General features: G+C 38.0%; 1 protein-coding gene across 1 annotated transcript in view; it reads right to left on the bottom strand.

The window, feature by feature from the left end:
- Positions 1–375: 375 nt before the first annotated feature.
- The window catches only part of LOC129780377 (uncharacterized), a 270544-nt gene continuing 244111 nt past the window's right edge, over positions 376–26808 (bottom strand). The window contains exons 13-14 of the mRNA XM_055788571.1: positions 12611–26613; positions 376–12285 (exon numbers count right to left, since the gene is read on the bottom strand). The gene's annotated coding sequence lies outside the window, so the exon portion shown is untranslated. The remainder of the gene's footprint in view (positions 12286–12610; positions 26614–26808) is intronic.

Genomic DNA, 26808 nt, shown 5'->3' with positions numbered 1-26808 from the left:
GACATCCACTCTTTTCGGGAGATATGGCTTCCTATGAATTTCATCACTGACACTAAAACAATATGGTTCTTTTAAGTACAAATCGAGCTCGATTGTATACAGTTGGGATTTTTTTTTTAATTTCAAATACGGTTAAGGTGAAAATCTGTAATGTTAAGGTGAAAATTAGTTGGTTATTATAAGTACAGTAGAGTAAAAATCATAGTTTTTGATTATTTTAATCGAAGGATCGCCAGGAATTATTTAAAATAACATTACAGAGAAATTAAGGAAGATCGAAATTAGGTGTCAAAGAATAAATTGTAAAGCAGTTAGAGAGCTTTAAATTAAAGCTCTCTAATTTAAAGCTCTCTAACTGCTTTACAATTAACTGCTGATGGAAGAAATCATGTTTATTATGTATTTTGGTGTAAAATTAATAATAACACTTTAAAAACTACTAACTTCTGAGTTTTTCACTTCCAAAATGTTGTTTTAATCAACTAATTTATATTTTTCACAATTATATTCTGTATTAAATATTTTCACGTTTCAAATGAAAGTAATCCTTTTGCGTAGCGTACTTATTGAAGTAGACCCAGTTTAAGCCAACATAGCTCGAAGCAAAAAAGAAGTCCAATAACTGTCACATTGTTGATATTCGAACATATTTCGAGCAGCAACGATCCTTTCTTGTCTTTGCGAGAACAATGCACTAACTGGTCATATGTCGCAATTTGTTTCTTTATATCAATGCAGACATTGCACCGAGTATTTAACGAGAGGAATCTTCCGTGCATTACCATTCAACACGCATCAAACACGCGTCTAACAGATGCAAATTTGGATGGTTGTGTTAATTGCAATGCCAGATGCACTTGAAGTGAAATATTCGCTAGCGTTCACAGCTCGAGGGGAAATATAAAACACAAAACGAGCAGACTAAGTGACCTTTGTTGTTTCGAGCACAGAAAGAATTTTCCCCTTCGTTGTTTCTATTCTAGCGGCTGCATAAGTTGCCCGTTATTGACAGCTCTGTTCGGGAAAGCACACAAATGGATAGAACAAATGTATGGGGAAATGGAAATGCTTCCAACTTTCATCAATTTAATCTATATACAGACTATGGGATTGTAATGTACAGCATTTAAAACAAATCTTAGAAAATTTCAGATTCGATTGGTATGCAAATCGTTTAAATCCGTTTGCAGCAAAAATAGTTATCAACGTTAACTTTATTTCATAAAAACGTAACCTGTTTTCTGATTTGACATTCTTATTGTAAGACCTAGTTCTACGTCAAAAAAATATGTATATAACGAATAAAACAGTTTTTTTATTCGTCTATGTACAATGAAATGAAATTGGAAACTGCATATAATCGAGTCCGCACTGTATAAATTTTCATGGAAAGTTTTTAGACACGAAAATGAACAATGTTCGTTACTCTTAACCTACGATAACGCCGTTACTGAATCACCCATAGCGACAACGAAAAGCCACACTATGTGATTTATCAGTTTGTTTTTATATGCCTGGAAAAGCTGCATTTTTCTGCAGTCCACTAGACACGAATGCACGTGCATCTGCCCATTCACACTCACACATGCTTCTGCTCATCCCGCTGTTGATTACAACATCCACCGGTCGCCGTGCATTTCAATTCAACAAACACCACACAAAAACAGGACAATGGATTTGCGCCGTAGCTCACAACACCCCTCCCGAATCCGAACCATTGCATACATTTTCACAATTACAAAATTTCCTCACACCTCGCGAGTATTTTCGTACGATAACAATCTATTCCATGACTACAACATGATGTAAAATAAACCCATATATGTAGTGCTCAACCTGTTCTTTAATGACAATAAACTACGCACTTCACGAGAGAGAGAAAATTTGCGCGAACTTCACCAACCAATTTCGGCGGCGACATTGTCATCCTGAATTTAGGATTCTATTCATGCTTTTTTTGACGTAGAACTACGTCTTTCATTAAGGGTGCCAAATCAGAAAACAGGTCACATTTTTATGAAATAAAGTTAACGTTAATAACTATTTTTGTCGCGAACGGATTTTGGCGATTTACATACTAAACGAATCGGAAATTCCGTAAGATTTGTTTAATATGCTATACATTAGATTCCCTCTGGTTGGAAACGCTTAAAGTTTTGAGGAATTTTAACCATCTAAAGATGGTTAAAATTCCTGATAAAATAACAGTGTAGTTCTACGTCAGCAATGTGGTCGTATCTTGGACACAACCTCCTATATTTTTTTCCTGTTGTTGTTTCCAATACATGAAGCACCACTCTCGGTGGGAGTGGATATATTCGCATTCATTGTCCTCCAGCGGAACATTTACGATTATTACAGTATCCCGCCATTATGCTGACAAATTGCTATTGAGTTATGTAAATAAACACAAATTTCGATACACATCCCGGGGATTCCGCCGCCACGACGGAAGCTAGCTTTCCGATAGCGATAGACCGCAGATGGAAAACATGAAGGTCTGTGTGCGTCGCAGGCCACATGAGACGCTGCTTGCATCTTTTTACATCTATCTGGGGAAACCTTTTTTGATGTGGTGTTTATAGATTTTTCCAATGTTCCAAAGCTACCGACGAGTCCATAACTAACTGAGCCTAGCTCAGCGAATATCTTTTATTTTATCAGACTTCGAATGGACTTTGGAAACCAATGGGATTGATTGCGAAGTAGAAGTATAAACCTTGGAGAAACCAACCAGAGTCAGAGTCAAAGACTCCGGGGAACAATAATGGGGTAAGTTTTGAATTCTTATCTTACATTTATATCTTTTCTACAATCCACGTCCGCTGCGTAGTTTGTGGTCTGTTAGTTTTGTTTCCCGCATGCCAAGAAAGGTTCGATGTGGATGTTGTCCCCAGTTTTGGCTGGAGCAATTTATCTTTGACTCGAGTTGGTTTGTTGATCGGGCGTTCGGGAGACTGGGTCTCTCCACAAAAAATATTTGTTTCTATTCACTTAGCGACGATTTTTTTTTCGCTATCGTCTTGTTACTAAAATACTTTTCAGAATCCACTTTCGCCTCTGATTCTAATAAATGAATTTCTTTCAATGATACGTCCTTTTGGCAAAATCTACGTAGACAGTAATTTACACTCGCAGAAACAACGTCACGTCTAGTGATATGCGATATAAAAAAAACTCCCAAAAATCGAATATTTAAACTTAACTCTCCTATACTCGCGCGCAAAATCGTAACTCGTATACTCACAGATTATGTGTTTCTCTGTGATATTGCTGTTGTGTATTTTTAGGGGCTATTGGTATTTATTTGAAGAAAAAGATATAATTAAATGAAAAAAACTCCAAATGTTTTTTTCGTTAACTTCATTCAGTTTTATAGTCATTTAATTCAGCCACCTCATTTACTCTCGGTCTGTTAGACCTATGCGCGAGTAGAGGAAGCTTAATGACAATCTCTCCGATTAACCCTTTGAAAACTTGTTAAATGCCAAAAGTACGGGGTGCGATAGCGCTCTTCTTGCTTGATGTAATTATTTTTGGCTTGGCACCTCTTAACGTAGTCTTTCGGGGACATTTGTGAGAGAGGACTTTATGCGTTTTGTGCAGCAAACGATAATTGCAAATGAAATTGTGTGAATATAATATTCTCATTATTTAAAAAATATATATATACAAATAAGGAAGTTAATGTTAATAAATATTATAAAACCCACTTTCTATGTGTGTTTTTTCATCAATACAACTTTTGTGACCTAATCAGTTATCTGCGTTCTTTAGTATTCGTTCAAATATACCCAAACTCATCCGCATTTTTGGCATATGCTCACAAAATTTACTCCGCACTCAAACGGTTAATGTTTAGATCTCAAGATAGTCGATCCATCTATTAATCGTAAATTTTTTTCATCAGTTGAAAATAGATGTTTTTAGCGATTCTATTCAAATATAGGGGAACCCGGGGCAAGAGTGCCACCTTAAGCTAATACGCGTTTTTGAATGCTCTTTTGAAATATTTTTTTTTTTGACAGATCGAATTCGAGGTTACGACTATGGCATTTTTACCCCGGTAATAATGGCCCCTTTTGCCCCGGAAGTTGAGAGATAACGAATTAATTTTTTTTTTAAATAAATGCGTACGATTTAAATTAGTTCATACAGTAAGTTGAAGAAAAATGATTATTCTTTTTGTATTTATGGGTGGAGTCATGCAAACATATAGAAACTGAGGGTATTTCGTTAATTTGCGCCTGTGCGTTCTTATATAGATTGCAGTTGTAAGAAGCTCAGTTAGTATTTATCTGTTTTCCAATAAAAAATATTTAAGGTTATGGCTGATAATATGTGAGATATATGCAGTATCTGTATAAAACAAAGTTCTGTGGTTAAACAATTGTAAAAGATGGAAAAAGGGAAAATAATCAGATGGGCAGTCTTGCCCCGGGTTCCCCTACAAAAAATAAACAAATAGGTTATGTTCAAAAACACGACCTCATTATTGTCGTAGAACTACGAAATTATTATATTCAATTTTCCTGTTAACCACTTGGGATATTATTTTGAAATGCATAAACATTTTTGGAAAAACTTGAAGATAAAGCCTAAGAAGGTTGATTGATGCTTCGTTCCTGGCCTTGCTAGAATAATATACAAGCTGACCTAATGTCGTATTTTTTGCTCATGTCAATGGACGTATTGCATTGAATATTAATTGCGAACACTATCTCGGCTGTTTTTTATGACAGTTGACACAAACTCGGTCACAGGCTATTATACAGGGGAGATGGGGGTAAGACGGACATGTTAAGGAAAACTTCAATTGTATCTTTGGAAACTCATTTTCTCCAAAACTTAAAAGCAGTTTCTTACAGTTTAATATACTGGTTTTCGAAATAATTGGGCAAATGTTTTACAAAAATGTGTTTTTTATGTTTTTTTCTGAAATTAAAACAAGCCGAAAAGTAGAACATTTTTATCGATGCAGGTATAACGGACATGTAGTGGGGGGAATATGGACAGGTCAATAATATACGAAGCGTAGAAGTTTATCGCTCGCGAGAGGAATAATTTCGTTCTCTTTCAGTGTTTGTGCACCAGTAACTGAAAAAAAGAGTTGTATATTCTTCCTTTCACTTTCCATCGTGCATTGAATGTGACTGTCCATTTCAACCCCACCAGTGCAATTATTTTAATAATTTAAATTTACCCCTTACGAATGATTTTACTTTTCCGTACATACCTAATATCGCTTCTCTGTCAAATCACAAACCGAAATATAACGAACTCAATTTTGCAATTATACCACTCAAAATGCTTAATATCGAAACCGCAAAAATTACACCCACACGCGGAATCATGTTTGATTTTCGGTTTTTGCTTCCCTATTTCACTTTTGATCAGTATTCATTGTCATAGGATGGTTTAAATATTCTAGAATAGCATGTAGAAGGGGATCCCATCAACAGAAATTTGAAATTCATAATGCAACTATACAAATCAAGTAACCTATCTGTCCGTCTTTATCCCGATTCCCCTACTAGTTTCATAAGCATCATTATTCCACATTTCTGAACCACTTAATTATCCTTTGGAAACGCATGAAAACAATAACAATGTGAGCTTCTGGTGTGAAAATAAAACAGCACTAGATGGAATGAAAGTGGACGCGGTGCCTCCACTGAACAAAATTGACTCGCTGTGTGCGATATATCCCATTTACTACACCATCGACACTCGGACCTGATTGAGCAGAATCAGCATAAGAAATACTGTTGTCTGCTCGTTAGCTGGACCGAGACTGTGTATTTGAGTGGTAGTAGTAGCGTTGAACTAGAGAAGCTACAAACTTTTTCGGTTTATTCTTCTCTAGCCTTGATGAAGGCCGATTAAGAAAACTAAAACTCTATCTCAAGGCCTTGAGAAAAGCTATTTGGAAAGCCTTGAGAAACGATACCACCCTATCGTTAAAATGCTAACTGACTGTATATTGGAAATTGCGAGTAGTTATCCCTAATGAGTTGAAAACGGGTGGAGCTTGAATTGTAATATTTCCTCTCGACAGTGTCCATAGTACGAACGCAGTGTTTGTATGTCAAGCAGGTGATTTCGGGTGCCTGATTTTCAGTGGTATATAAACATTGTACCTCGTTGCTGCACTGAAATTCACAGAACAAATGCATGGGAAAACGATAGTGCTTCCAATTTTCGTTATTCTAAATCATTTGCGGGTCTACAAAATCATAATGCATTGAAATTTCTATCAAATCTTAGAGAGTATTAGATTCGATTGGTAAACAAATCATGATAATCAGTTCGGAGCAAAAATGGTCATGAACGGTCAAACTATTTCATTAGAACGTGACATGTTTTCTGATTTGGCACTTTTACTGAATGACGAAGTGAAAAAACGCGTTCTACTATTTATTGGATTTGGCGAACCATCAATACTCGTCATAGCGTAGGTTTATTCCCTTGGGAAAAACAAGAAGTGTGTTATATCTGGGATGTAACCGCAAGGTGGGCATAGGACTACCGCTGGAATGATAATCATTTGTTTGAAGCATATAACTCTTGGACATTTTATCTTTCGTATAAAAAGATTAACATACCTGTATCCTGATTTTAGCCGCTGAAACTATCCTTGAAACGGATAGAAAACTGGAACGTGTCCTCGATGGTTAAATTCGAGGAAATTTCTATGATTTGATTCGAAAGTGCTGGATATACGCCAAAATGGAACAATATGGAACACATATTGTTTCAAAGATGAATTTTGTTAGACTGGATACTGAATGCTCGCTAAAAAGTGTTATCTGCTTCAGTAGTTTTTGGATGTTTTACAAAATGTGGCTGAAAACACTTTCGAGATGAAAATTATGAATGGAAAATAACTTTTCTGTATCTAATGTGTAATCTATATATTAAGTTGGGGATGAAGTAATCCATTATTTTTGCTAAAATTCAAAACTATTGTCCGATTTGGGTGAAAGGCACCGTTTTGTTTTAAAATTTGTTGCTATTCTAAAGGTAGCTTCATAATGTCTCTATCATAGCGGTGTTGGTCCTTTTTGGCGAAAAACTCTTACAATAGATTTTTACAATCTTCTCTTCATCACAATTTCTTATCACTCAGAAATAAAATAATCAAAAATAAAAACATCCAATCATCCAATAAAGCCGATTAATGTGTGGTAGAAATCGTAGTACAACAAGATATAATTTGTTCTCTTTTACTTAAAATACGGTACAGATTGATAAAAAGACAATAAAAAATGGTCGAAAATCGGTACTGTCCCGTTAGAAACGGTACGTTTGGTCAGCCTAGTTATAAATTTCAAATTAGAAAACTGTACACACATTTACTTCGGAAAGAAAATCTGTAACCTGTACCGTACAGAATCTGGACTGCAAAAAAAAAAATCGGAAAATTCCGTACTTGGGTCAAACGAACAGAATAATTGTTGACACTAACATTTTCAGAAGAACATCGTTGTCTCAACGCAGTATTATGTGCGTCACTTTTATTGGTACTTGGTAGATATTTGTATGTCAAATAACTTAGATTACATCGTGCATTCCTCACATATCGTTACAGTGTTAGTTTCTCTGGAACCTATGAACAATGAAATTTATAAGAGTACTAAGGAATAACAATACTTTCCCAAAGAAACCGTTGTGATGGATCTCTTTGTTTATTTCAATACAAATCCATCACAAAACTTTCACTATCCGTCTTACCACACTAGGAGCTGTCCGTTTCACTCCATCAATTCAATTTTCATTATCACTCACAAATGAATTGCCCTGTTTGTAACATTCTCAATGTCCTTTCGACATAAATGGTGCCATGACATTAATGACATAGACAGAAAAAAGTTGATTATTGAGTTTCATAGCTTTGTTGTTGTCTATTCTTTATATTCATGTTATTCTATGAATATGAACCGCCCACAATATTAACAAAACTTGACCGTCGTAAGAAGAGGGATTTGAGCAGATTTAATTTTAAATTTGATTCGCTGTATCAAATCTGATCGGATTGAGTTGATATCGAAGCGATATTGGAACTGTAAGAAACGGAATTCAGATCCATTGATGAATCAAAAATTGTGACAGGTTGGAAAAACTGTTCTGACGGGGTGAAACAGACGACACACTAACGGATAAGAAGAACAGTGGCAAGTTGGTGATGGAACGAGCATCCAAATCGCGCTCTCTCTCTCTTTGTTTCTGTTTTTATATGTTAGTTGCCGTGGCAGACAAACACTGAGAGAGAAGAAAACTACAGTAGTCGTTCGTATCTATTATATACGTCATATTCATCATTGAGGAAACCTTTTGTATATCCAATTTGACGATGTTTTATCCTCAGAAACGTTGTGAAACGTTGCCTTATACATGCAACATACATGACCATACATATGCCGAAATAGGACATTCACATTCACAGCGCACGATTTTTTTGACGTAGGACTACGTCTAACCGAAAGATATAGGGGGTGAAATGGAAATCTAGGCACTGAACAAGTAGGAAAAAATGCAAGATTTGGAACGCTTATAACTCGAGCATTTCTCAATAGATCGCAAAGGTTTTTGCATCAATTGATAGGAAATATATCTACGCATCTATCATAACGAATAACAATTCATTTTTCTTGAGTTAAATAATTGAAGAATTGTGAAATATCAAGCATTGTCCAAATGCACTATGTGCCCATTTTTGATTGGTCCGTTTTGTGCTCCTCAAATCGTACCGACCAAAACGGGCAACCAGAGCAGCAGCGAAACAGAATGAAGCACGATTGGAAAGGAAAAACATTGGTCGCAGTCTCACACATGCGTAATTCTCGAGCCAGCCAGTTGGCTTTAAAAACCCCGCTCCGCTGCCGTAACGATCATTCTCATCCAAACCGTACACCACATCGGTTCGCATCACAACACATCAACAAACCAACCCAAGCAGCCATGTCTGGACATGGTAAAGGAGGAAAAGTGAAGGGAAAGGAAAAATCCCGCTCGAACCGTGTTGATCTGGAGTTCCCCGCAAGGGTAGCTAGGCCGAGCGCGTTAGTACCAGTGCACCAGTCCACCTAGCCGGCGTTATATAGTTTCGGCCGCCGAAGTGATCGAGTTAGCTGGCAAAGCTGTTCGCGATGATAAGAAAACCCGCATTCGGAACAGAACACATTCGGTTCGGTGGACATCAAGACAACAGGCAGTTGCAGCGAGTGGCGAGTGGCAAACGCAATCGCAAAACGGCATCAGGTAGCAGAAGAAAAAAGTTTGTTCTTTATACAAACTGCTTTGGTGGCAAATCCAGAACAAGGCGGCATCGAGGGCGTTCGAAATGGTTTTTCTCAAAACCACGAGTACTAAGTTTTCTAAATTGGAACCATTAAACCTTCCAAAAAAGAGTTTAGGAAATACAGTTCAATGCTTTCTAAAACATTATCCAAAATAATAATAAAACACAAATTGATTTTTTCATAATTTGCCAGGATCTGATGAGTATGTGAATTTGGCAGTTGTTCTGAGCTCATTGATAGTTGGGGACTTTCCCGATTATTCAATTTTCACCAATTCTTAAATTGCTTCTAGATTGAAAGTACAGTAATTTATATTTAGCTCGACATTTAGATAATTGGATGGACCTGTAATGCGACATTTTTGTGACCATAGAGTTCGGGGTCCAAATTATGACCCTACATTGAAAGTCGACACTGTACCACTGTCATCGGAAATGTTCAATTACAGGTTAAAATCGCCTCCAATGCGACACTGAGTGTTTCTCCGGCACGTCGCATTAAATGTAATTTACTGAACAACATGTCACGAGCTGGATGGGAAGAAATTTCCCAACTGTGAAAGCTGTGGCGAGTGGCAAACGCAATAGCTAAACAGGAAGGTTTAACCGAGCAAGATGGGAATATCGAGTGATAACGAAAACGCAACACCAAAGGTTCTTTTCAGAACCATCAACATGTTCATAAAGAGTAAACAGTAAACTAATCCATTTTTCAGGTAGATAGGTAGGTATTCAAGTAAAGGGTGTGTCACATCAAATTGCATCACGGAAAAAACGCTGTAGAAATTTAATTTTTAGGAATTATATCTTCAGCATTCGCTTATAATCAGATAAGAGTGTATAGATCACGTTGGCCATGCTTCACTGTGAATTTTTCGTAAATTTGGAAAAATGTCTTCGAACGAAAAAGAGTGTCGTGAATTAATCCTGTGCACTCATTTCGAGAATCCGGAGTTGTCACATCGGGACATCGGTAAGATGCTGGGAATCGTCCAATCCACGGTCAGCAGAGTACTAAAACGATACTTCGAGAACCTAACCATCGACCGGAAGGTGAAGAACGGCAAAAATGGATGCTCCGTCAGTGAAAAAGATCACAAGCGCGTAGTTAAGCAGTTTAGACGTGATCCGAGAAGTTCGGTCCGGAATGTCGCCAATAAGCTGAATTTGTCAAGTTCATTCGTCCAGCGGACCAAGCAGCGGGAGGGCCTGCGTACATACAAGGTTCAGAAGGCTCCTAACCGCGACGAAAGCAAAACATGGTGGGGAAGACGCGAGCCCGAAAGCTGTACACCGAAATGCTGACGAAGCCGCATTGCCTGGTAATGGACGACGAAGCCTACGTCAAAGCGTACTTTCGTCAGCTGCCGGGCCTGTTGTTCTTCTCCGCAGAGGACAAATTCAGCGTTCCGGAGGAGATTCGCAAGCAGAAACTATCCAAGTTTGCCAAAAAGTACATGGTGTGGCAAGCGATCTGCTCTTGCGGAAAGCGGAGCGCCCCCTTCGTGATGACCGGCACGGTAAACGGGCAGGTTTACCTTAAGGAGTGCTTACAGAAGCGCTTACTACCATTATTTAAGCAGCACGAGGGCCCGACCATCTTCTGGCCAGATCTCGCTTCGTGCCACTATTCAAAGGACGTGTTGGAGTGGTACGAAGCCAACGGGGTCACTTCCGTGCCAAAGGAAATGAACCCGCCCAACGCGCCGGAGCTTCGCCCAATAGAGAAATATTGGGTGATTATGAAGCAGGCCCTCCGGAAGAACCCAAGAGTTGTCAAATCGGAGACGGACTTCAAGAGAAAATGGATTTCTGTTCAAAAAAAACTACAACCTGACGTTGTACAGAACCTTATGGACGGGGTAAAGAGGAAGGTGCGAGCATACGGGCTTGGGCTCGAAGTATGAATAAAAAGAAAATGCCAAAAGTTGTTTAATAGTTTTTATTTTACTGTCTAAAATTTTCAAAAGGATCGGTCTACTGGGCGAATTTCTACAGCGTTTTTTCCGTGATGCAATTTGATGTGACACACCCTTTAGAAGAAGAAAATAAAACAATATATTTAAAATATATATTTAACAAAAGCTGTCCCCTTTGTATAGTCCTACGTCACTCCGGTTATGTCCCCGACATTACCCACCCGTCTTTTCAGTACCAATGTTCAACTGTTCATTCCCTAATTCAGAGAAACCTATGAAAAAGATTGGTTGTGAAATACACTTGACATTAGAGGAACAGAGTGCGAATTCGGAAATATTAAGTGATTTTTGACATGCTGTTACTTCGTGAAAAATCAACGCATATCGATGGGTTGCGCATCAATTTGAAACTACAAATTCCAGGTATTAGAATATTTTACGTACATATTTTGATCTTGATGTGTGTAGGTGTAATGGGCAACAATATCGGGAAGAAATGAAAAATATCAGGAAAAAATGATTTTTTTAAAATTTGGAGTAAATTAGACACGCGACTCTCAGGACGAACGATTCGTAACTTTCGTTTTCATTTTCATTTCATGTTTGATATTCACACATACACGCACTCTTCACCCACAACCTCATAAAGACGAAAGTTACGAATCGTTCATTCTGAGAGTCGCGTAGGATTTTGTACTTCTGGTCAGGGCTCTGCACAGTCAAAGTCAACTGAGGATAGTCAGCTGACTATCTGACTGACTATACCCGTATTCAGTTAGTAATGACTTTTGGCTTCTTCACGCAGTCTCTCCGCCAAAACGACTAAACAGTCAGTCGGGTGTTTAGTCGCTATCTCCCTCTACCGACTCGACTATATCATTTCATTCTTCCCAGTCAAATTGTCCTCATTGCATTTTGAAGTGGCTTCCCCTAAAACGAATTCGTTCCTCTCTTTCTGTCTCCCATGTACGTGTGCATGCATCGATGTTTGAGTTTGATAAATGTCTAAGTTCGTTGGTTTGGGTTCACGATGGGTAGACAATAAACCGTCCATTGATGGGGTAACTTCTTTTCAAATCATGTTTTCGTTCCTTTTTATATGACGCAAAAATAATATTACGTACGCGGGTATGAATTAGTGTCAGGGGGAAATGTGTGGATTGAAGTCAGTTGCATGAAGAGGCATATTTGTATTCATTAGTCGAGTCAGATAAAATATCCACTGACTGGACTAGTTCACCAGTCATCCTCGCTAGTCAATTCATTTTCTAGTCAAGTCACTTTCTGTTGCCGGCGACTGCCGAAGCAGTTCTAGTCGAAGCGAAGCTGCTGGGAGTAGAGTCGGTCCTCATTTTTCACCTTCGAAGATTTCGGGCCCTGCTTCTGATACGATTTGCTATTAAATGCTCCTCTAATTTACTCCAAACTTTGAAAATTCGGCTAGAAAAACGGCTGAACGTATCAATATGAAACGTTCTGGTCCTACAGGAACGTTCTTGGAACCAAATGAAAGCTGGTTGATAAGGTTAATTGGATTTGCTATTGAGTTGGTTAGAAAATAATTGTGTTAGTCCAGGATATTCTTGGAAAAACAAAGAAAAATAGATTTTTCATTTCTTCCCGATATTGTTGCACATTACACCTACACACCTATAGATAAAAATATGTACGTGAAATATTCTAATACCTGAAGGTAGTAATAAGCATTCCATCGATATGCGTTGATTTTCCACGAAGTAACAGCATGTCAAAAATCACTTAAAATTTTCGAATTCGCACTCTGTTGCTCTTATTTTTTTGTCGAGTGTATCTAACCAATCAATTTGAAAAACAGAATAATAATCTTTGTTGACAGTTTTAGCTATGTCAATTTTGACATCAGTGATAAAACTGAAACGTGAACTCTTGATCAACCGATTCCTTATTCACGTTTCCATCGATTTCTCGGTCTCGAACTTACTGAAAAAGGCCAATGATTTTCTCACGCTGCTTCCTAATATCAATTTTCGGCATGGAACAGATGTCTAAATTTGCCAAAAATTGATTTAATTTAACGGACCATAAACGAAACTGTTTCGCAAGATAGACAGCCAAGATTAGCGGTGTTGCGTTGAGCCATAATCCATCGTCGTCGTTGTCTACTAGGAATAAAAGTTTACATTTAATTAATTCTAAACGGCGATCGACCAAAATGATGCAGCCGAGCCGGGGTACCATGTGCCTAGGATACTATGAATTAATCACCAACTTTCCCCCCAAAAGCGTGCTCGATGTTCGCATCTGGGATAATCTCAAACCGGGCAGGAAGAAAAGGTTGAATAACAGAACCCACCACCGTCGTGTCCGGTGCTAAGTTTTCCGGGGCTCTTCGCCGCCTGTTCACACGTCCAAAAGGCGTAATCTGGCGCGCGCGCGCGAAGAGGGGATAAAGTGAGATGATGGCAAGATTTTGTCGGCTCTGCTGATATGTATCGGTATCGATATCGGTTTAAACTTTGCGAACCAGGACACTGCTGGCACTGGTTGCTGTTGGTCGAATGGTTGGGTGTGAAGACGAGCGGCTTGTCGTGTTGCAGATTTATGGAAAATAAAAATAAAACCGCTGATGGGGGCATTATGGCATTACTCATCCATCAAGATTTTTTTTTTGCTACAAGGATATTGAGAAATAACGGATGTGGTACGAGGGTTTGTGATTGTGTGCGCGATATCACGATGGATTCGGGCGGTTTGTTTGATTACACCATGTAACTGTGATGTGTAATAAAATGCATCCAACGTGGCTTATATGATATGTAGGGTACGTGTCGGAAGTTACTGATGCGAGGTTTGTGTAACAAATGCATGAGCGGAATGATGCAATCTTCCACAGAAAAAAATGGATTAAAGTTTATATTTCAATTATCTAACCTTTGTCTATACAAATTGCAAATTGGACTGAATTCCTTTTCAAGGATCGGTTGTTGTGTCACCATCGCGTGAAAGAAACTGTCGAATCGGGACGGTCATACTATTCCACTTAACGTGACCTATATACTTCCCGTCTTCGTTCTTCTTGCAGTCCTGTGTTAAAATATCCCGAAGCGGCTCACAATATTTACGAGCCGCAGTAACATCTTCCCTTGCTTTTCCTAAGCGAAGTCCTGTCTCTGGTTGTCTCGGTGACTCACTTGTATTTCGTGTAGTAAGCATAAACATTCATCTGCTTCGGGGCTCCGGGAGTCCGGTAATGAATCAGCTGGGATGCTTTTGTCAAGAATCGAGGTTTCTTTGCCGTGGATTATATTTATTTTTATCTCCAAGGAGACACTCTTGCCCGGAGGGAAAATGTGCCCATTTGTATGGACACTGAAGCACATAATCATCGTTGGCATATCAAATTGCTGAAAATTATACTTTCATTTGATTATATTCTGTTTTTTATTGTAACTCAATGTTGAGTGCTCTGAGTGCTTCGTGAGTATGATAGGACAAGAAATGGCTTTAACCTGCTTTTTTTGTTTTTAGAAAATGATTTATTTACAGGTGTTAAGTCAGAGGGGATCAAGTGGCAAAATCAAAAATTTCGAGCTATTGATTACATTGGGTTAAGCATTTCGTAACTACATACCACAATCACGCGTACAGCAGTAATAACGTATCGGAATTGTTTGGAATGATTATAGAGAACCTCTTATAGCATCATACTTCAAGCTCGAAATCATTAAAACGTCACATGGTTCGGTCTGACTTAACTCTCCTTAACTCGCTCCTGTCGGTAAAATAGCCCATTGTGGTGTAGTATGCCGGGAACAAGCAGATAGTATATTGTATTCCTCCATATTCCTCCATATCAGCTTCCAATTTCTTGTGCAACGTGTGGTGATTCCAACCGCTGGCAGATGATTAAGGAAATGCTGATAAATAATCTTATACAGCAAGAACCGAAGGCAATGATCAGGGATTTTTTGAAGAGAAGCCTTAATAGTTTATAGCATATAGTCCCCCGAAGTAGAGATGGTCCCTCGTTCAATGTTCTAAGATAACGATTTACTAACATAGCCTTCGTTTTGAAATCAATCGAATGAAGAAAAAAAAAACAAAAAATATGGTAAATGATCTTAGTTTGTCCGATTAGGGGTGTTTTTACGCAACTAGTAAATGCAAATCGATTTTTCTTCATGAAAATTACATATAATCGATACAAGTTTGGCTTTGCTGAAAAGCCCCAAGTCTCTAGTTGCTAATACTACCATAAGGTGTTGAAATTAATCAAATTTTTATATTTTTCAACGATTTTCCTCAAAGAGAAATTATGATCATGGTTTGTCCAAAAAATTATCATGGTTTGTCCGGTTTTAGAAATCATCATTTTTGAATGCAAACATTCGAATTCTCAAGTAGATGTTGCATTTATCATTGCTAAGGTTTACTGTCATCATATTGATTCATTCATAATTCAGGCTTTCTTCAGAATATTGCCTTTTATTGGGCATTTTAAAAGTGTTCACCTCAACACACTAAACACAGAGAAACTTTATTTCTACTACAAACGAAGGACAACATAAAAAACTGCAGCGCGCCAAGCGGTTGCTACCAGAATTGAGTTCATCTAAATGCGTTAATTTAATGATTTAGCTATGTATATCTGATACAAATGGTGTGCAAGCTTGATGTTTACAATATTTGTAAGTGTTATAATCTAGAAAAGGTCTGAATATGTGCCAAATAATCATCTGGTGATCGATTAAAAGTTAGCTCGAATGAGGAGCGCATTGACTCTAATAGAAGGTGTATTTTACAATCCTTTAAAACATGTGATTCCGTAAAAATATACTATAAAACCACTGCAAATCATGAAATAGACAATTTTATTTATTTATCTTGAAACATTCGAATACTCGAATTGAAAAAGGTGTGCTGAATTGTAGCATTCAAAAAAGTGGACAAACCATGATCATATTTCGATTAGACAAACCAAAATCATTTACCTTACTATTTTTTTAAGAATTTTATTGAGTAAATAGAATGTTTAGATGCTGAAGAGACTTTGCGAAGGAGGTGAGAATTTTTGGACATTTTATCATAAAATTTGTCACATTCTTGATCAATGTTCTGTTTGGAATTTATAATAGCGATAATCGTTTAATCATTTAGTCGCGACAATATTATGTCCAAATATTGATCATTGTGAAAAATCTTATCAACAAATACGGTACTACCAGGTAAACAGAAAATATAATCAGTAAGCTTCACAAATTCTGTGTGTTCTTCGTGCAATTTCGCTGGTTCAGGTCAATCACGGAGAGCAACTACGGAGTGTACAGTTTACCCAAGCTCAATATAATCAGTAAATTTCACGAGTTCCTCGCATTCTAGAAATTTGTTTTCCGTTTCTGAAAATATCTGCGCACAACGATTCGAAACTAGTTAGGATTATTTGTTCCACTTTTTTATTTCATTACTTATAATTCCTGTAATCTATATGAACAGGAAGTGTTTTCACTAATGCTTCTTTGAATCTCTGGCCATTCAGGCATGGACTTCAACCCTTTAACATACAAAGACGAACCACACTCGTGTTGATTAGACTGTGCCAAAATCTACAGCTTGTTAGTTAGTGGAACGACTCGAGGTGCTCGAAATTAAATTGTAGGGCAAGTGCTTAACATTACACTGTTATGTTTCTCCTAGACTAGCCTACCATTTTTCAATGTACTTCAACACAATATCGTAACAATTTTCCATAGGTTTAACAAGTTTTTGCCGTCTGTATTTCACCTAAATCGACTAGTTTTGACGTAGAATATCTTCTTTCTTCTTTCAGCAGGGTTAACAACTTAAAAAACATGTCCCGTTTATATGAAATATTTTTGACGTAGGTCTCACATTAAAGGTGCCAAATCAGAAAACAGGTCACATTTTTATGAAATAAAGTTAACGTTGATAGCTATTTTGGCTGCGAACGGATTTTAACGATTTGAATACCAATCGAATTGGATTTTTTTCTAAGATTTGTTTGATATGCTATACATTACAATTCCATAGTCTGTATATGGCTTAAATTGATAAAAATTTGAAGCATTCCCATTTCCCCATACATTTGTTCTGTCCATTTGTGCGCTTTCCCGAACAGAGCTGTCAATAACGGGCAACTTATGCAGCCGCTAGAATCGAAACAACGAAGGGGGAAAGCGAAAAAAGAATATTTGCGAAGTAAACTCCACCCTTGCGTAAATAAGTAAGCTGTCGCTAGCGTAAAAGTGCATCTCCTGTGAGGAAAATTCTCAGAATCTTACTTTGCCCGGAACAACAAAGGTCGCTTATTCTGCTCGTTTTGTATTTTATGTTTCCCCTCGAACTGTGTGCTTCTGTTAGACGCGTGTTTGATGCTTGATGAATGGTGATGCACCGAAGAAGCCTCTCGTTAAATACTCAATGCAATGCGTGCATTGATATAAAGAAACAAATTGCGAGATATGACCAGTTAGTGTATGGTCTTCGCAAAGGCAAAAAAGAATCGTTGCTTCTCGAAATGATTCTACAAAACTACGCAAGCCATCAATCCTTTTCAGGGTCCCCGAAACTTGTTCTGCGCATTTCTGTCCCTATCTACAAGTACTTTCTATTCCGAAGAACGGGTGTTGCCGTGAAATATAATTTTTATATGAGAGAATGAGAATGAGGTGTGCGTAAATCGCTCGCTAGAAATGTAAATGTAGCGTTCATCCGTACGGTCATTGTGGAGAAAGGAGATATTGCAAATTGAAATGTTTGTAACTTAGTTGATATACACAAATTGTAGACATTTACACTCGCGGTTTCTAATACTCAGTCTCGTTCCAAGTAGCGATCAGGCAGAAATCTCACTAAATGATGATGTCACGCGTATGATGCTAGATACAAATTCCTAAAACGAAATATGAATATAGTGTATTGGGTTCGCTTGGATTGGCAGGCACCCAATACAGAAAGTTATGCTTGTTTAAAACAGTAACAGTTGAACGTAAACTCTAATAACAGATACATAATATCTTCCAACATGGCGAATAAATGTTCGAAAGATCACCAACTAATCTTTGGTGAGAAGAAATTGGTTGAGGCATGGGTTTCCAAATAAATCGTAGTACAACACGATATTATTAAAAGTATATTTTCTTTATACTCAGAATACTGTACAGATTGATAAAAAGACAGGACTCTCCAAAATGGTCGAAAAACGATACTTTGTCGTCCAAAAAGGGTAAGTTTGATCAGCCTAACCATTTCACTAAAAGAACCCAATTTGCTTTCTGAACAAAACTACTTGCAAAGCTACATAGTATAAGTACCATAACTTGGAGCAAATAAACGTATTGAAAAGCATAACCATTTGTTTCATGTTCACTAGACGTGGACGGTTCAAGTGTAGAAGGCCATTCAAATTACGGTGTACGGTGTTCCAGTTTTGTTCAGCTGTATTCTTCATGTTGTTCTTAAAAAGGACACTAAGTAATTTAATGATGTCCTTTTTTTTGTTATTCCTGTCCATGCAGGAAGCTGAGCTTCGATCTTCATAGCAACGGTCTTCCTCTGTTGTTAGAATATTTTCCAACATTTCCGGTAAAACTCCTTTGAAAGATTTGTTTGCTGCCGAACCCTTGATAGCAGTAAAAACTTCGTCTTCTGTCAGATCAACCATGAGTCCACTGTTCCCCTCATCATTTTCATCAACCGATCGTCTTGGGTTGAAACGGTTGACCACTTCAATGTCCTGTTCGTCGAAAAGGTCTTGGTAATGTTGCTGTACATATCGAGTTATTTCCTCCTTGCCCACTGACCATCGGTATCCAGCAATGCGATGGTTCTCATCAAACATCAAATAGCATAGCATAACATATTCTAGGTCACATATAAAGTGAAATCGAATCAAGATGATATATAATGTCAATGAAAGTATACATTGTGTATTCTAAAATCGTATAAAATGCAAAAATCTCGATTTTATGATAACAGATTATTTAGATCGATTTTAGTGATAACACTACAGATTAAGTCGCAGTTCGATATAACAAGCATCGATTATATGATATACACTATCGTAGAATCGACCTAAACAAAATAATATATTCATATCAGGCTGATGCAGTTCGTGAGTCGTATAAACATATAAATTGAATCAAGGTAGTACAGCGGAAAATTGTTTTACATACTGTGGAAAATTCAACTGTAAATCATATTAGATCGTAATTGAGGACATATTACATCATATTAGGAATGTGACATATTAAGATCCGCGATGACGTTTGTACAATGTCGACGTCTGGTGGCGATATGGTGATTTAGGGAGGGAAAATAATCTCTACCTGATCAGCAGGCCCGAAAGCAGCTTTAAATTGGTAAAATTTGAATGAGAATTTTTACTTCATGTTATTTGATTTCTTAAAACACTATATCAACTATATCAATTTCATGACATTTCCACTAAAACACAATAGACGACCAGGAATGACGTATCCGATTGCATCTGCATCAACCCCTCGATTTTTTTAATAAGTTAATAACTACCAATCGAATTGGAAATCCTCTAAGAATCGTTCAATATATTATACCTTACAATTCCCTAATCCGTGAAACTGGAAGCACACTCATTTTTACATCAATTTGTTCTGCGCATTTCTGTATCCGAATTCGTATTATATGTATGAGTTTTAACTGCTCTAGAATTATATTCCAGATAGCCGTTGCTTAACAACCGGAGTTCGTATCCCATCGGAGCAGATTTCTTTATCATCACCACCACTCATTTTAAATATTAATACCTCCCTCCCACTAGAAGTCAATTGAATAATTCCTATTTCTAGAAACATAAAAGTGCTGTACAAATAGCGGTTCGTGAGGTTATAGAAATAATTATAACCTCACGAACATTTTCTGCCATTCATTTTTTTTATTTGCATGTGGTAAATCGCTTATACCTATGACAATAGTCGTACTACACTCGACGAAAAAATTAGAGGAACAGAGCGCGAAGTCGGATATTTTAAGTGATTTTTGACATGCTGTATCTTCGTGAAAGATGAACGCATATCGATGGGAGGCGCATCATTTTTAAGCTTTAATTTTCAGGTATGAGAATATTTTTCGTACATATTTTTTTCTTGGTAAAGGTTGGTGTAGCGGGCAACAATAACGGGAAGAAATTTAAAATCGATTTTTCTTTGTTTTTTCAAGAATATTCTGGACTAACCCAATTTTTTGCCAACCAACTCAACAGCAAATCTAATTGACCTTATCAATCAGCTTTTATTTGGTTCCAAGAACGTTCCTGTAGGACCTTCTCACACAGAGATATTTCAGTTTGAATGAAATATTACCCCTTCGTCTTTGATGATGAATAATTCAATAAACAACCATCGCACCGCAAATCGGAAGGCAGTTTCAAAAACTCCAGTAAATTCTGCACAAGGATAATTTGTGACTTCGACGGAAATTTTTTTTTTAAATTTTTCGCATCGACTTAAAAAAAGTGCCAAAACCAAAAGCGCATGAAAACGAAAGTTACGAATCATTCGTTCAGAGAGTCGCGTAGGATTTTGTACTTCTGATACGATTGCGATTAAATGCTCCTTTAATTTACTTCAAACTTTAAAAAATCGGCTAGAAAAAACGACTGAACGTATCAATATGAAACGTTTACGGATGTTTAGGAAATGCACAAGGCTAAAAATTTGCCTGCAAACATTATAACTAACTGCGATATTTGCCGAACTACAGTGGATTTTGTAAAACACTATAAAAATCCTGTTTTTGGCACTTTTTTGAAATCGATGCACGAAATTTAAATAATTTTTTTTCGTCAAAGTAATGAATTATCCTTGTGCAGAATTTATTGGAGATATGCGTTGACTTTTTACGAAGATACAGCATGTCAAAAATCACTTGAAATTCCCGACTTCGCATTCTGTTCCTCTAATTTTTTTTGTCGAATGTAGATACATTCGTAAGTCGTATATTCATCCGAACTAATTCGCAAGCAAATATCATATATGTATATCGCCTCCACTTTTGCACGTATATGTTAGTTAGGCGCATCATATACCTCCTAAAATATGGGATATATAATGCTGCATATACTCTGGTGATACGATTTAATGTTCGTTGGGTTGTATCTTGTTGTCGGTTAACTCGGCCTGCCATTCGGAGGAGTTCGGAGTTCTTATTTTTCTTTGATTCGGAAAATTTCTTTCATTTTGTTGATTTCAGTGGTGCAATCGCGGTCCTTATGTTGTTCATATGTTCGATCCAGACAGAAGTGATAAAAACCCGTTGGGTTGTTGAATGTTTTCAAACAAATTGAGTTTTTCCAACGAATAAAAGAGGCTATTTATCTGTTTGCATTTGAAGACCACCAGTCAATCAGCGAATTGTAATTTCGTTTTTGGCGGGTCCATTGCAAAATTCCATTGTTTCGATTCCATTTCGTACAACTATTGCAGTATCTCGCTCTTTTTCATCAATATTTACTATCATATCATCTCCAGGGAGACAAATGCTATCGCTAACCATCTCTTGCATTGCTATGTTGTCTAAGTCTAATGTGTGCACCAGGGCCTGAATTTCTCGAAGATGAAAAATGAAAATCGACTCTCCTCTCAGTAGCTTCGCTTCGACTAGGACTACTTCGGCATTCGCCGTCAACATGACGAGAATTAAGAGCGAGGATGCCTGATGAGCCATTCTAGCAAATGGTTATTCTAATCGACGTGACTAATAAATAAAAATCTGTCTCTTCATTCAGGTTAATTCAATCCACATCACTACTCCCCCTAACACGAATCCCATTACCCGCGTACACAATCTATTTCGTTTCGCTTTATATGAAACGAAAACTTGATTTCTGATGCAAAAAAGTAGTTACACCATTAAAGAACGACATCATTGTTTACCCACCGTGAAATCAAACCAACTAAATAAGACAGTTACCAGGCATGCTATAAAGGTCCTCGCGTTAGTATTAGTGAATAGCGTGTAAACTAGCGTGCATTTTGGGAGGAATTGTAAACTAAATTTTAGTTCATGTTGTATCCGAGCTCAATTTTGCGAAAAAAAAAACATACCGAAAAACGGGTTTATTTCAACAAAATTCACAAATTTGTCAGTGGCTCTGAACACAACACTACACGCTATTTCATATGTGTGAGTAATTTTTGTGTACGATACAAACAAATTTAGCTAACCTGTAGTATATCTCAAACCACGTTGAACTCAAACATTTATACATGCATACGGAAGGAAGGGATAAGGAAGAGAAACGTTCTTATTAAGGGGGAGTCACCGCTCTATGACATGAAGTCGATTTGACGGGGAAGAATGAAATGAGATAGTCGAGTCGTAGAGTGAGATTGCAACTAAACGCCCGAATGACTTTTGAGTCATGTTATGTTGATGGAGAAACTTCTGGAAGAAGCCATTTCCAATTGAATACGAAGGCGATTTTCTTCATAGTCCCCTGACTATTCTTAGTTGAATATGACTTTACCGAGCCCTGATGCACACGAAAGATTTTAACGAGTTGATTTTGTTTGTGTTCCTTATACCATTTAAGTTTGCAGTTGAGAAAGTGTAGGTAAAGTTTGTTACAGTATTTCTTGTATCTATTACAGCTGTACTTGCCCTCTTGTTTGATCCTCGTATGACCCCGAGCTCGTACACATATTACATATGTGTACGATACATATTTCCATTGTTTTTTCAAGTTTTCTATTGAGAGAGTTTGATCCGCTGTTGGTCGATGCGATGCGTGTGCGGTCACTCATGGAGCTCACTCCATCGTATCCCTTCGTTGTTTTATCCGGTGTCTCTCCAACAGTAGGCTCTCCTACGTCGGAGGCTGAAGTCTTTACTGATTTTGTTCTGAGTTCTGCATCATGCGCTGAGGCCGGCCGTTTGAAGTGTTGTGTTGCGGTTTGCGATTGTATTGACGGTTGGACCTGCGACGAAGATTGTGATTGTGATGATGGTTGTGTTGCTAGTGAAGGTGCTGATGATGGATGCTGGTTGCTCCCCAGGCCTGTACGAGGTTCGCGTTTGCGCTAGCACTCTTATAGCGTTGATTTGTTTTGCCGTGAAAGTTTTGCTCGGTTCTACGAACAGCTGACTCCAAATTGAACCTCCTGGTTGTATTTACATCATGTCTAGATTTGGTTCGATTATGTAACGTGCGAGCTGTACCAAGGAATGGGACGTGTTTGATGGAAATTATGTTCCCTTAGTTGGAAAGGTATTCGATGATCCACTGCTTTGCCATGTTTGGTGAAGAAGCTTAACATCAGTATCTCCATTCTCAACGTAGAGACGAATACGGTGAGTCGTCCCGTTGTTGGTTAATGAGTACTTGTTATCGAATTATTCAACCACTCTTTGAACTACTTCTTCCGTTCTCATTTCAACGAAAATCTTCCTTCGATTCTAGCGACTTGTATAGCTGCTGAATCAATCGACGTAAATTTTTCAGTTTTGGTGTCGCGATGAAGTTGAAAATGTTTTCATCCCTAAACTTGCGGATTCCACGAATGCCGATGAAGAAATTTTGCTCCCTCAACGAACCTATGGTTGCTGTTGAGGGCTTGATCCCATGGACTATCTTGAAATCCTTTAAAAACGATGTTGGTTTACTTTTGACGTAGAACTACTTCTTTCATTAAGGGTGCCAAATCAGAAAACAGGTCACGTTTTCATGAAATAAAGTTAACGTTAATAACTATTTTTTTCGCGAACGGATTCTGGCGATTTACATACCAAACGAATCAGAAATTCCCTAAGATTTGTTTGATATGCTATACATTACAACCCCATAGTCGGTCTATGGTTTAAATTGATGAAAATTGGAAGCATTCCCATTTCCTCATACTTTTGTTCTGTCCATTTGTGTGCTTCCCCGGACAGAGCTGTCAAAAACGAGCAACTTATCGACGAGCAACGAAGAGGAAATCGTAAGATGTTAAGTCTCCGTGAACAAAGGAAAAGAAGAAGAACGAAGGGGAATATTTGCCTACAGTATAAACAGTGGATCTTGCTTAGGCAAACTTCATTCTTCGTGAGAACACCGACTGGACAACACCGTTGCTGGGCGAGCTGGACGGGGAGGGATCGAATGGTTTTCTCAAAGTAATGGGGGTGGAGGAGTAATATGAAGAGTAGGCTTTTCCGAACCTAGGAGAGTAGAGTTTTCCAAGGGCCTTTTTGGAGGCTAGAGACGAATGGACTGAAGAAGTATAAAGTCTCTTCAATTCAGCAAGGAAATGAAGGAAAGTCAAATTTCCAGTATCGTTCTATATACGAAACCATGAACACCAAGAAAATAAATGTTCTGGAATTTTGCCAGTGATTTGGTTTCGCATGGCGGTAGGAAAACTCTCTCTCCAATATAACCAGAGAGGGCTTCTGTTGAGAAGAGCGCAAAACAGAGATAAGTGTGTGTATATTGAGTTGCTTCAAGCCATCGATATATGGATATTTGTGTGCGTACCTGCGTGCTTCATAACCCGTACGTAAAAATAGCCATTTGTAATGATAAATATAAACAAGGAGGGGAGATAGCGGGAGGGAATTATTCTCGCTAGGGTATTAGTAATGAATCTCTGCTGAGGCAAATATTCAGCCTTTTTCCAAGTAGTTAACATTGTTTGTTTCCTGTCATCAATGCATTGAACTGACGCTATGGTGAAGCAGGTGTTAAGGTTGTGCACCAAAAAATTATTTGGGAAAATAGCAAGTTATTCAAGAAATTATAATAAATCATTAATTTATTTGGGTTCGCGTGCAGATAGAGTTTATTTCGCTTATTTGGTCACGAAGTAACAAAACTTTCTCCACTAAGAATGACAGCTGCTTTTATCTCGAGCATGTATTGTTCTGCGAGCACAATAATGAATCATCAAACAATTATCGTCAAATCATTCTACAATAAAAAAAAACATTTCAGGGAGACCAAACTGGTAGAATGGCTATTTCAAAATTTTCGTAGCATTATAAAATGATATCCGCAGTTATAAACAAGCGACTTGAATTAAACTACAGCGTGGTTCTACGTCAACAAATTTTTCTTATACCGGTGTGTGTTCGGTGAATTATCTCGTGAATTGTAATTTTTTCATGTGTAAAAATTGTATAAAATATTGTTTCTAATGAGCAAATAATGATTGTATTCTATTCGAGCAAACAATCAGCAAACCAAATCCATTGAAATTCACATGGAAACCAAATACGAAATTTTCCATGCAATTTTGGGCGCCACAGATTGAGCGTTACTAATAAAGACTGTTTTTACTTAGCTTCCACATACGAGGCCCGAAATGAACTTTTATGAACACTTCCCAATTGCCGATTACCACACATTCCGATAGGCACGAAAAGTTTTCCAACAAACTTCTCGAGCCAATCTGCCGCGGCGCACGGTTTGGAACACACGTATCCAAGCCCTCTCCAGGACAAAGAAGGATATCGTTCGTGCATATGCTTAACGGGGGTGGGCTGGCGGTCGAGTGTCGTTTGACTGGATTATTGCTCTTACACACATCGCGAGAGTGTGTAGCTTTCGACGACAGGCTTTGAGTCGAGCCGTTTTACTTTGTGCCGTTGCCATACCCTCATCAAATCATGCTAATGCTGAAAATTAATATCCAATTTTCTCAACACTTCATGCCTGGCTGGATGAATTGGGGGCGCAAAAGTTGTGTTGCTGATGTTGCGCCATAAGAACGCGACCGGAACATATGTGAGATGTGAGGGGCTCAAGAACGCTTGGAGTCTATGCTCTGTACCGCACTCCAGCGATGGCGGAAGTAAAAACACTTTACCTTTTTTTATTGCCTCGGCAATTCTGTGCGCCGTCTGTTTGCTTGGCATGATTCGTAATACGACGGAACATATTGTTGCGTCCATTTACTCGAGGTCCTTTTTTGCGTTGTAACGCACACTTCAATGACGTACATCCGAGAGTGATTGCCATATGATGTGCTGCTGCTTGAATTGTCGTTGATGATCTTATTTGATATTGGAGAACTTTATCACACCATGACATAACCTTAAGCTGAAGATTGAAAACTCGTAGCTCAACTGGAAAAAATATTTATTGTATTTCGGAACTTAATTAACAGTGTAGCGCGATGACATCCAGCACGAACAGCGAAGCTGCCGAAGATCTGTTTGGCGATCCGGCGAGCGCACGCCACGCAGCATTCGCGCGCTGTACATAAATTACAAACTTTTCTAATTATACTCCGCGTGGCGTCGATGAAAGTTTGGCAGACCACAGGATATCGTGTTGAGGGTTTTCTGCTGAAATAATTCCACCTCGCCCGGTGTTGCTCTGCCGATCCAGTGCCGGGGGAATAAATCCGGTGATACAGGTGACAGATGAAAGTATGCCATCTGCAATGAATAAATTAATTTCCAGCCTCCACGTTATTTACGGTATACATTCACTAGTTTCTCTGAGAGTTGATTTTGCTGGAGTAACGGAGTGACGGCAGTTTTGTGCGGAGAATAAACTAGTTAAACTTTAGTTTATCAATATTGTTACTCATACATGTTTCCAGGGTTCAATGGAGTTGTATGCTCAGGGAT

This window comes from Toxorhynchites rutilus, chromosome 3, assembly GCF_029784135.1.
Source record: "Toxorhynchites rutilus septentrionalis strain SRP chromosome 3, ASM2978413v1, whole genome shotgun sequence".
NCBI lineage: Eukaryota > Metazoa > Arthropoda > Insecta > Diptera > Culicidae > Toxorhynchites > Toxorhynchites rutilus.
The sequence above is the reverse complement of the archived record's forward strand: the minus strand, read 5'-3'. Positions and strand labels throughout refer to the sequence as shown.